The following is a 13,157-nucleotide window of genomic DNA, read 5'->3' as shown; positions in this document are numbered from 1 at the left end:
GTTTCTAAAGTTCATTTTTAACACAGTTTCAGAGCGTTTGGGCACAAATTATCATCATATGTATGCAGAAGTATCAGTAACCTTTCTGTTCCCAAAAAAAAGTTTCAAATTCTGAAAAACAATGGATATAGTACCTTTTGGAAACAATCTCCTCAAATGTGGAAATCACTGAATTGTTCTATTTTGAAATTATCAACCGTAGAAATTATTTAATTGATTCAGATTTCGGCCAAATTAAATCTAGTAATCACTGAATTAATTTAGGTCTCACTGTCATGCAAAACAAATGTGGAAGTCACTGAATTAATTGTTCTTTCAGGCAAAACAAATTTGGCAATTATTCAGGTATTTCAGTTAAAACAAATAAAGTTATCTAACACCACATAATATTCAACTAAGAAAACTTTTATATTTTTATTTTCACAATTAAAACATAAAATCAATTAACACTGTATGTTTGTAGATATTGGATATTTTATTAAGAATTCATGTGCAAGGTACAATAAATGTATAATTTCCACTTCTTTTAACCTTCAAATCGAAAAGATTATTTTTTTATGAAAAAATTCTATGGAATAAACTGACCACGTCATGTGTAAAGTAGTAGTATACAGTACAAAGTATTCTTCCTTCACAATAGTATGGCTGCCCATGTGCTTCTCCTCCATCCTCCTCCTCCCTAGCAGCCATGTTTCTCATTTGCGAATGGATACTGTCAGAAGAAGGAGAGCCAGATTCATTTTTATGTAACGGATCTTCTTCTGGAAGCCTCTGGTCACCAGCTATAAGTAATATATTATAATAAGTTATTTTATTTCAGCATTCTTAGTTATTCAGCATTATTAAGCAGCATTCTAATTTTCAGCATTTCAGCACCAGTTACCTTTTCTCTTTCTTAAACTCGTGTACATTTGAAGGGTACACGGAGAAAAGGGACTCATCGACATTTTACATTTGTGTGCGCCAAAGAATTTAGTAACTAGCATAGCTATAGTGCACTGATGTACAGCAGTGTTCACAAGTGATAAGGTCATGACAAATTGAACTTTTAAAGGGAACTGTTGATTGATCGTCTTATGTTTGAGTCTTTTGCCATCAGTGAGGCTGTACTAAACGAGACCTACAATTTATAGTGGAATCTTAACAACTGTAGAACGTTCACTATAATCATACCAAAACCCTGGACCTCGTGTGCTAAAGGTTAGTGTGCTAGCCATTAGAGCAGGAAAGCGACAACAGAGAAAAGTAATTGAAACGTTTAAGTCAATAAGTAATTAAAAGTCTTTCTTAAGGGGAAAAGAATTTCAAATTACTAACTATGAAGATCTACTACTGGAGAACCAAGTTGTAAATGAACTCTTTCAGGTTTCAAAGTAGGATAAGGGCCTAGATAATACCTAATCCTTTAGGCTGAACACGTATAGAAACTGAGGCATAACTGTGGCCACGTTTCCTCTATGGAAATCCAACATTGAAAGCGAAAATAATAAAATCTACCATTTCCAGTTTTAATACAATGATAGTAGTGGAATTTAACCTATTCATGGGAAAATTAAACACAAAAATGCTTTTTATCTGTTATTGCTATAAAAACAAATGGATAGAAATGTTCTCTACAGAGTCGTCATTTTACAGTCGGAGCTTGCTCGGGCTTAAACTCACTACTAGGCTGAAGGATATTCACACATATTGAAGCTTTCATGCGCATCTCTAAGGATGAATTAACCTCAAGCTTAATAACTGAAAGCGATCCCCTGAGTATAGCTACTATCAGACGAGAAGAGAAATATTTTCTAGTTCGTGTCGATTCTCCAAGGTTTTTCGCTTGTCTACTTTTTTGTTTTGTAAATTTGTGTATTTCAATTTTGTAGATAGTCTTGCTAGAATTGTGCATTTACATATTGATAATAGGGAATCCAATGTTATAGATCGATAACGATAACTGTTGAATAATTAGCATTAATTACTACTTATAAAACTATTTCCAACAAAACTCTTAACCGACTTCAACACATTATCCGTTGATGCACTTCATGAGTTATTACATCCTCAACAAATCTACAGGATGAGTCATAAGTCTCCATACAAATGATGATACTACACTACAGATATAAAATATGTTCCACATGTTTCCCTTGCATGTCGAGACAAAATGACAGGCGCTCCAACCAATTCCGATGAACATTTGTCAATGTTGCACTTGTTACTTGTTTGCAAGCTAAAACATAAACATAAACGTAAAACATAAACATTAGTCATCTTGTATGGGAATTTACTACCTGGAATATTAAAAATAAACATTAGTAATCTTGTATGGAGACTTACTACCTGGAAAATAAAAAAAATAAACATTAGTCATCTTGTATGGATATTTACTACCTGGAAAATAAAAAAAAAAATATGGCGTTGCTCTAATTATTGACCGACCAATTGTACTCTATAGGGACGAGCATTATCGTTCTGTAGAATAAATTCCAGACTTCTAGCACGTACAAAGGGTACAACGTGACGATCCAGAACATCATTCCTTTAGCGCTAAGCTGTCATTGTTCCATGCGGGAGAACATACGGATTAGTACGTAATCCAAGCATGATGCCACCCGACACAAGCACACGTGCACCAGAATATCTATCTCTTTCACGAGTATTGGATGTATCGTAACGGGTTCCTGTTTCTCGTCAGGCCAATCTGCATCGAAACTCACTGTCCAGAGAAAATCTAGACTCATCAATAAAGAGAACTGACTGTCATTGCTCCTGGGTCTAATTCACATGCGCTCTTGCTCAATTTAATCACTGCTTTTTGTGACACCGGGGTATGGGGTACACACACAACGCTGGTTTTCTGGCATACAACCCACCTTCATGAAGTTGCCTGCATATTGTACTCGTTGATACAGGATGTTCAGTGGCAGGAACAGCCTCCACACACAGTTGAGTTGCTATTCAGATCTATTTCTTCGACTTATCAAACGGATATTTCGAACATCCATGGCCGATGTCACACGCGGTAGACCGCCACTGTAACTTCTCGAAGCATTTTGTGTTCTCTGGAACTTGTTCCATAACCTGCTGGCCACTGCTCGATCGATATTGAGTCATCGGGCCACGTCTACCGATGGCACTCCAGCGTAATTCATCCGGAAAATGAGCATCGTTGCCATATTCGCCTGTTTTACTCCACAAGACTTACCTCTGCAATCTCCACACACTGTCAGCCAACAATTCTGTGAGCTTATGTAGTCCTCGCCCGCACCTAGTACTTTACGAAGTCGTGTAAGGGCAGCATAATCGCGAGTTCTTCCGCACAATTTTTCCCCGATGGTCCTTGTATTATGACATCCATTATTTCTGCATTTCACCACCACCCTCCTCGTCATTTCTTTTTCATTCCATATTTTGTGTTTGTTGTTTAATTTATGACGCCCAGTGTATTTATCTCTTTGATCGAAGTAGTATACTTCCTTACCAATAAGCATTAGGGTTTCTTTTAACGTCCAAATAGTTTGTTTTCAACACAGAAGATGGCGCCACCGTCACTTATGTTAAACATACACAACTGACAAAATTAAAACAATCAAAAATAAAATGAATAATTCAAAAACTACCCCATGCCGTAAACGTCACTAACACCTAGTGGCCCACTTACCAGTAAATGCCGATCGTCGATATAGCGATGCATCGAAGGATTGTCGCTAGTGTGTCACTGGGGGCAGGGTTTCGTCGAGTTGAAAGTAATATCTAAAGTAGGAGAGTTGAAGTTACCACCGCGTAGCAGCGAGGACTTCATTTTGGTCCGTGGTCCTTCGATTCGTCGCGGAGAATCGCTAAGGGACCAACACAAACTATCGCCAGTCACGTGCATGCGATTATTATTATTTACTGTTTTTTCTTGACGAATTGTTCCTGAAGTGAGTTCCAGGGGTCAAGAGCAACCCTTGCCTCTATATCATGAAGTGAAAAATCTTGAGATGTACAACGGTATGTTGTACTATTATTTACCTGTACCGGTCTTAGAAAGGTGATCAGAGGTGCGACAACGGAGCATATTTTGTAAAGAAGAAGAAATATTGTATTGTAAAGATTATTAGTGCTCCTTAGTTACCAAAAAATTAAAAAATATAAACAAGTAAGATTGTTGAATATAGATTGCAGGGTTATCAGAAGGATTGATATCTAAGAAGTTAATCGTTTGTAATAGGATTATTAAACGAAATTATAAATAAATGATATTTACGTTTCAAAGTTTTGTTTTAGATATTGTGGCTCAAGAAATATTTAATCAAGAACCAGTTGTGTTACATAATTAAATGGTGCCTTCATACCGGGAGTTAGTGTATCGTTCTGAAGTACAGTAACAACGGACACAATTGAGCCCAATATTTATGTTACTATATTAAGAAGCGGTAAACGAATAAACCGAGATATGTCGGAAACTGAAGGTATACAAGACCGACCTATGCAAAGTAGTAGTCATGCTCCTGATACCGTGACAGACCTTTTAAAGCAGATATCATGTCAAATGAACCAACTTCAACAGAATCAACAGGAGTTCCAACATAAAATGGACCAACTTCAACAGAATCAACAGGAGTTACAACAAAAAATGGTGACTCAACAACAATTTGAGGAATTCCAGAATGTAACCCATCAACAATTGGAGGACTCCCTAAAGCAATTGCAACTTAAAATTGAGGAACGACTGGAAGATAAAATGGATCGATTACAATGTAAAATAGAAGGTCAATTGGAGGAACAGATTTCCACGAGATGTAAGCAGTATGACCAAAAGATGGAACGAATATCCCAAAATTACACTGAGATGCAGGATGTGGTCAAAGCCATGGAATCGGTAATTAACGAACACACCTTTCACATCCGAGAACTCCGGGAGGATATGAATTGTTGCCAAGAGTGGTACCATACTATTAAGGAAGAGCACGACGGTGGACATAGACATCAGTCACACAGTGGACATAGAAATCAGGCTATGTATAATGGATTAGAACCAGTAATCTCTCATGATGGTGGTTATAGAAATCAGTCTCCTTTTAAGGAACCCGAACCAGCAACACCTCATCGAGTTTTGGAGGATAGTGAATCTTCGGGATCCAGTGAAGGAAGTACCGAAGTTGGAAGAAGAAAGAAATATTCATCCCGTAGGAATTCAAAATGTTACGGTAAATATTCAAAATCTCATAATAATGACAAACCTTTGCGATTTAGCGAGGTAAAGTCATTGACCAAATTTAGCGGTGGACCTGATGATATTCCTGCACGGGTATTTATCGAGAAGTTCGAGGACGAATGCAACTTGATAGGAATCAAAGAATCAAAATTCCTGAAGATACTTCCACACGTCCTACAACCTCCATGTTTAACGTGGTTCAAAGCCATTCGAGAAAATCTCCATGCTTATTCAGATTTTAAAGCGGCCCTACTATCCAATTATGAAAACGATTTTATGCTTGCTAACAGGGATGCTTTATTACGTACCAAAGTTTTCGATCCCTGAAGCCACAAAAATGTTACGGAATTTGTAGTATCGACATACAACGAATTAAAAGCTCTAAATCCTAATCATCCGGAGTCACGTATAATTGCTTCAATTCGCATACTATTGCCGTTCAGATTGCAACAAATGTTAATGTCTGCACAATGTGTCAATTTCAGTCATATGGTCATGCTAGTGCAGAACTTCGAGAGTTAATATTTGATGCAGAAAAATAATAAAAATCCCAATAGAGGTCAGGGTAATGTTAGCCGCAATCCTATTAATTATGCTCATGTTCGCAATCTAAGTGTACAAAATGGAAATAACTCACACACACAAGGAAATGGCAATCATCGTTTTAATGATCGAGCGTGTAATCCAAATAATACCGGTAACTCAACTCAACCTAATGGAAGAAATAATAATAGGAATTTCAGAAATAATCACCGAAATTATAATCGAAGTAACAACAATTATCGTGATTATGCACAAAATCGATTCATAGGTGGTAGCAATTATAATAATAGAAATCCAAATTCTGTGTATGCATACAATCGATCCGATTCTACTCAAGAATGCGGAATACAATGTTCCTTAATTGCGCCCTTTGAACGAATAACTTGAACCAGTAAAAAGGCGTCCGACAGATGTGTTTTAGACCGACTTTGCTTATGTCTATGGCACTAGCGGATCCAGAAGAATCATTTGGAGGGGGCGGTTCGCTTCCTGGAAGATGAGCGTATCCTCAAAGGTACCAGAATTTCAATTTACAAAAATGGGACACATATGAATCCGAGGCTGGACGGGGAAGGGGGGGCGTAAACTTGATTCCCAGATTATATTTTATGACCCGAATTTGTAAGTTAAAAAAAAATGAAATTATATTCTTTCTCTAGATTTAAATTAAATACGCACTTCCGTTTCGGAGGCGTGGTGGTATCATGATTCACTTCACACTTAGTCACCGCGATTTATCAGATGCGCTGTATTGGACAGTACTTACACAAAAGAAAGTGCTATATTGACGATGGTATTTATCCTGAAATTTGTTATCTGCCACGAAGCCTGTCCCATTTCTCCTCTGTGTACATAAATATAGCTTCCCTTTATTTCACTAAAGTGATCGCAAGAAAACATGAAGCTTGACAAATCTGTCAATTTCATTATCCAATAGAATGCGAGGGTATGTTCCGGTCGTCGATCCGTATCCATGACATTTTTTTTTTCAGTGCCTCTCTGAGAGAGACATTATCTTTGATCTCTGGCGCTATGCGAAGAACATTTCCTGAGGGCAAGATGTTGAATTTCCGTTACGTTTCGTTTTTCACCATGATTTCAGTTTGTCAACACCGTTGACATTTTCTTAAGTGCGCGTCAAGATTGCGGCTACATAAATCGTACCAAAATCTTCTGATGTATCAAAGGTGAAGAAAACATTTCTATGATTGGTATATAACCCAGGATTCACGAGAAGTTGGGGAGTCACTGACTAATAAACTTTGGCACAAATTGAATTATTCATTTCTCAAGAAAAGCTCCCAACTGTACTCAATTGATGTATTTAAAGAAGAAGGAATTGTGTAAGGAATTCAATTTCTGGTACATCCAGGAATTTTTCACTTAAACAGGAGAGAGCAAGAAGACGAATATAGGACATTATTACAAAATATAGACCTCTATACATAGGGTATTTTGATTTGTTGCTTGAGTTTAACGTTCCACGGTAATGACATGACGGCTAAAGAAGACGTGCACTTACTGATTATAGTGGAATTCGAACCACCTTTTTCGTTAAAATGTACCCTCACCGGGAATCGAACCCGGGACCATGAGCACCGTATAGGGTATTTTGTCCGAACTCCGCTTTTGCAATGGTATAATTGGGTACGTAAAGAAAAAAAAACGCATTAGACCAGATTAGGAACAGAGGGTGGAAATTGGCTCTATTAGATAATTTCTTAAAAGCAGAATTTAGAAACATGTATAATTATAGTTATGCTTACAACAACAATAAAAGTATATAATAGTAGTCTTCGCTTAGGTAGGATTTCGCTTCCAGACCCCCAATTTGTTCGGAATACGGCTTCGCACAATATAGCAAATGCTTCTACGTGATACTGTGGCACAATACTTCGCGTTCTCCCTTCTGTGTCTTTCATATAGAATTGGATTGAGCTAAAACGCTGTTACGAAATTCAAACACCTCACAAACATTTTAGTGAACCCTCACCTCTGTTTTTGCCCTTCTACGTTAAGTGGCAAAAAATGCTCAAATCCATGTTTCATTATTTTAAATGAATAATCAAACTAGCAACTTTCATATATCTAGCCGTAAGTGATCCTGAAATATAGGGATCTTATAATAATAATAATAATAATAATAATAATAATAATAATAATAATAATAATAATAATAATAATAATAATAATAATAAGAAGAAGAAGAAGAAGAAGAAGAATACAAAAACTCTGAAATACGTATTGCATTGTTTTAAGTGAGAAGTCCATATACTAAATTCCATGTTTCTAACCTTCAAAGATTCTTAGATATCTTATTATAATAATTGCAATCTCCGCCCCCTTTTCTTTCCACCTCTTTTCCCCATTGTACTAAAGTATCAAAAAATGTTGTAACGCGTGTCAAATTACTTTAGATGAGAAATCCAAATCCAAATTTCAAATCTCTAACCTTAAGGGATTTGGAGAGATGACCACCTTATTAAAATAATTTCCACCCTTTTCCTTTCTTTGAATTTCCCAAAAATCCTTCCTTAGTGGTACCCTAGATCACAAATCCTATCTACTGTCCGAATTTCAAATTTCTAGCTTAAGCGGTTTGGCCTGTGCGAAGATCAGGACGACTTCTGTTATATATGATTATAATAACAGCGTGTATTATTTCCCAAGAAAATATGAAATGCCATTAAAAGTCGCAATGAATGTTCCCATGTTGAACCTCAAAAGTCACAGTTCTTTGTTGATGTAGCATCTAGCGAGAGTACCTTTGATCTTTGATGCATGAGGTTCTGTGGTTTGATACCCGGTGAGTGAACATCGAACACACTACAGTGGTCCAGATCCAACTTTAAACTCTAGTTCACGTTCTGTAAAGCATCACTTTTGACGAACGACGTAAATACATATAAATCAATCAACCAACCTAAAAGTCTCATCTCAGATTCAGAAAGCTTTACAGTAAGGAGTGCTGAATATTCTATATTTCTCTTTATTCAAGTTTCAGTATTTGAATTCCATCGCCACATCTTTTTTTTTTCTTTTTTTCTAGGACGCAATAAATATATATTTTTAGTTCAAAGAATGGGCCGTCTTTCCTTCTTCCTACAGCTGTTCGTTCAACGTATGAATCATTCTCTCTCATTTGCGGCTTATGGTAACCGTCCCAAGGAACTAGGGACAGAAGTATTCACAATTCAAATATGTCTGTATTAAGTACCATTAAGTACCACACATTTTGATTAGACTCTACTAGGTTTGTTACACAGATTGAATCGGCCGGGAAAAGACAATATTTGTATTTCCGAACTATATATGCTGGAAGTACAAGACCTTTGGGGGGGGGGCGGTCGCCCCCTCCGCCCCCCACGTGGATCCGCCAGTGGTCTATGGTTAATGTGTTCTTTATTCAGTTTATTATTTTGGCAACCTACCGAAAATACTAAAAAGAAATGGATGGACTTAGTTAAAAATGTAGTCCCTCCTGAGATCATAAGTAAAATTAATATAAATAATGTATAATAGAGGGAACTCAATCTCAAAAGGAGATAAACGTCGTATTTCATAATTATATAACTTATTTTATTGTATTTTTCTTCATGTTATTTTATCTTCAACTATTTTTCTAGTGTAACAATTATTTTCTTCAATGTTAAAGTATGCTGTATTGTTTTATTGTGTTCACAACACTATAATTACTCATTAAGCCCTTTATGCGATCTATATGTATATTCACGTAGAATCTTTATTCTGTGTTTACATCTGGATCAATTCTATTAGAGAACATATTTATATTTAATTCAGTGCAATTATATTTAACTTCATGAATTAAACTATGCACCTTATGGTAAAAAATATCCTAGTGAATCTAAAAATAATTGTGGACCGTATTATTATAGTTATTTTCTGTTGATGCACCTTGTTATTTATATTATAATGTAAGGCCAAAGAATATGCTTAATTATGTGATTGATTTTATGATACTGATGTAAAATATAATTTTATGTATATACAAGGGCTGATCAAAATGTGTATACTTGTACGGTCCAGGATTCTTTTCATTTATTGTTAATAAATAAATGAAATCCATGTTCGTGGCGCCAGATACAACGGTATGTTGTACTATTATTTACCTGTACCGGTCTTAGAAAGGTGATCAGAGGTGCGACAACGGAGCATATTTTGTAAAGAAGAAGAAATATTGTATTGTAAAGATTATTAGTGCTCCTTAGTTACCAAAAAATTAAAAAATATAAACAAGTAAGATTGTTGAATATAGATTGCAGGGTTATCAGAAGGATTGATATCTAAGAAGTTAATCGTTTGTAATAGGATTATTAAACGAAATTATAAATAAATGATATTTACGTTTCAAAGTTTTGTTTTAGATATTGTGGCTCAAGAAATATTTAATCAAGAACCAGTGGTGTTACAGATGAATGTGTATCAGTGGCGTATTTAAGGGGGGCTCCCTCCAAATTTTATTTACTATTCTAAAGTAAATGAAATATCTTGCAGAATTTTTACACTTCCAGGAATAAAGTTAGCAAAGCCCTCTCCGAAACAAAACTGTAAATATGCCATTGGTGTGTATAATTGTATTAACTTAGATGGGCGGTGGCTCATTGGTAGAGCGTTCATCTCTGGTGCATGGGGTCCCGGGTTCAAACCCTGCTCCTGTCAAGTGAATTTGTGGTGAACAAACACCGTGTACGTGGGTTTCCAAGGGGTTCTCCCGTTTCCTCTCACTTTCTTCATTCCGCCATTTCATTGATTTCTCGTCATCACCGTCTCCTTTAGAATAGCCTGGATAAACATGGGACGTAAAACTCAAAAAATTCATTTCATTTGAAATTAGATGGCAATGTAGCTGATCGTTAGAAACTGAAAACTAGAGAAATAGGAAATAAAGTAAATAGACGCGCGTCATTTTGTTATAAAATTATTAGCAAGCAGATTTTATCTGATCCCAAAGGGTTATCGTCGAATATACACGGTTACAGGAGCACTCTGGTTAGCCAATTTTTTTTTTAAACAAAGATTTATCCTTCTACAAGTGATATTTTGTTCATCGCCTCCGTGGACAAGTCGGAAGAACACTAGCCTATTAATGATAGGGTGGGTGGTTCGAGCCCACCCCAGCTCACTTTTCTTTTTTTTGTGTGTGTTTTAAACCTGCCTTAATGTAAACAAATACGCATATAGGCGATTTAACCATTTGCAGGAGTAATTTTGTTGTTCATTGGCATTTCGTTGCATCTTTGCTGCTGGAGGGCCGCTGGTGGTATAATTTTCAAAAGGGAAATTTGACCACCACGGATCGTCGCTGCGGGGCTGCCAATTTTTGGAGAGATACCACTAGTTGCACATCGGTAGTCCACCGACACTTACGGCATGGAGTAATTAAAAACGGATATGGTCTGGTTAATGGACGTTAAGAATCTAGGGAATGGTGCATGCCGATTTCACTTATTGTTGTTAGTTTCATTGTTGGTGCCACTATTGTTAAATAAACAATCAACTTTATCTTCCATATTTGCTACCAGAAACTGACTAAACTTGGCACATCTATTTACGATTGAAATACCTAGGGAACGGTACATATCGATTTCATATATTGTTGTTAGTTTCATTGTTGGAGACCACTATTGTTAAATAAACAATCAACTTTATCTTCCATACTTGCTACCAGAAACTGACCAAACTTGGCATATCTATTTACGGTTGAAATATCTAGGGAACGGTACATATCGATTTCGCGCAATTTAATAAATCCAAACAATCAGGTGTATTGAGTTACAGAGACTCTGAGATTGAGCTCTTACCTCTGGTGCGTGATATTCCTGGATCGGTTCCAATTACTGTCAGATAGGCTTTGTAATAGACCAACACCATGTGTGGGTTTTTCGGCTTTCTCCCATTTACCCTACTTTCTTCACTACACCACTCATTTTTACCGTCTCGGTGTATAATCGTGGGGCGTTAAAGAAATGAAGCGTATAATTTACAAACACTTGTTAGGTACCCCAAAGATTAATAAAGGGAAATTGGGGTTCATAGTTTAATCTTGCATTCAAATAAGGTAACTACACTTAAAAACAAATCGTGACAGTTGACTCTGTATTGAACTTCTGATGCATAAATATTGTATTCAGTGAGAATTTGGTTAATTAGAAAATACAATATTGCAGAAAAGTAAAATCAGTACTTGAGTAAAGAAATTATTTTTTAAAAAATGAAATTCGCATTTCTTTTAAACGATCTGACTTTTTTGGCATTTCAATAAAGAACATACCTAGTATTCTTGCCTTTGTGATGCATATGGCAGCTGCAAGAGTAAGACAGAACGTAAGGAATAGCACCTTCATCTTACTATGTCTGGCGTCTAGTTATCAGTCATGGTAGGTGTGAGTGAAATGGTTTGAGTCGTTATCAACTTGTATAATGAATGTTCATTCTGTTAATTTATATACATATTTAGATATAACTGTTATCATTATAGCAAAAGTTATTAAGGAAATATGATAACACATTTAAATTTACCTCTGGAAGCAATATATTTAAAGATCCTGTATCAGTGGTTCTTAAACTGCGGGACACTCTCTCCTAATAAGATGTCAAAGGTCACCAAAGGGCTCATACTGACTTAAGGCACCCGGGGATTTCATTGTCACAAAAATTAAAAAAGCCACTACATTTTTCCTATGCCAAAATAATTTCCTCCACTACTTTTGCAAGACCATCTTTCATATGAGATAAAGGTGTCTCATTAAAAAATTCTTTAACTAAAGCTCTATACTCCCTAAGTGACTTTTCCATACGTGTTTCATTTGTATTAAGTATCTTGACCTAATAATTCTTATATATTCGATGCACAGGTTCCATTATCATCATCTGTCTGGAGAAAGTGTACCATGAGTATTAATTGTTCTTGGAGAAGAGTTTTATTTTCTTGTTGAAATAATGTCAAAAATAACTCAAGTGATTTTGCTTATATTTCATTAATAACTTGACAATGTGGTACCGTATGACTCATTTATCCTGAAGTGCTCCCTCGTGGCTAAGTGGTTACCGTACGCGTCTTTGGAGTGGGGGTTCATGTGGTTCGGATTACACGTTAAGCTGTAAGTCCAAGTGTAAGCATAACCACGATATATCGCTAAATCCAGAATTAAACTAAATCATTTATCCTGAAAGGGTCCATTTAGTTGTAGTGCGACATCTTCAAATTCGAATTTTAACTAGCTCAGAATTTTGTCCAATTTTTGTCCATTTTTGTCCACCGAAGAAAAAATTTTGTACCATTAAAATTAACGAGGAAGGGCCATTTCAAAATTTGGGACACTTCGATCACCTGTACTGCGACATCTTCAAATTCGATTTTTAAGTAGCTCAGAATTTTGTCCAATTTTTGTCCATTTTTGTCCAC

At 36.1% G+C, this 13,157-nt stretch overlaps 1 long non-coding RNA gene across 1 annotated transcript; it reads right to left on the bottom strand.

The window, feature by feature from the left end:
• Nucleotides 1-456: 456 nt before the first annotated feature.
• On the bottom strand, nucleotides 457-12,165 carry LOC145683670 (uncharacterized). The gene is made up of 2 exons (XR_014131161.1): nucleotides 12,024-12,165; nucleotides 457-782 (listed from the first exon to the last, which is right to left on the bottom strand). It is a non-coding gene; the product is annotated as an uncharacterized LOC145683670 (long non-coding RNA).
• Nucleotides 12,166-13,157: the final 992 nt, after the last annotated feature.

Source organism: Thermobia domestica, chromosome 4, assembly GCF_964235325.1.
Source record: "Thermobia domestica chromosome 4, izTheDome1.hap1.1, whole genome shotgun sequence".
In the NCBI taxonomy this organism is placed as follows: Eukaryota; Metazoa; Arthropoda; class Insecta; order Zygentoma; family Lepismatidae; genus Thermobia; species Thermobia domestica.
Note: the sequence above shows the minus strand (reverse complement) of the source record. Positions and strands in the feature narration are given on the sequence as shown.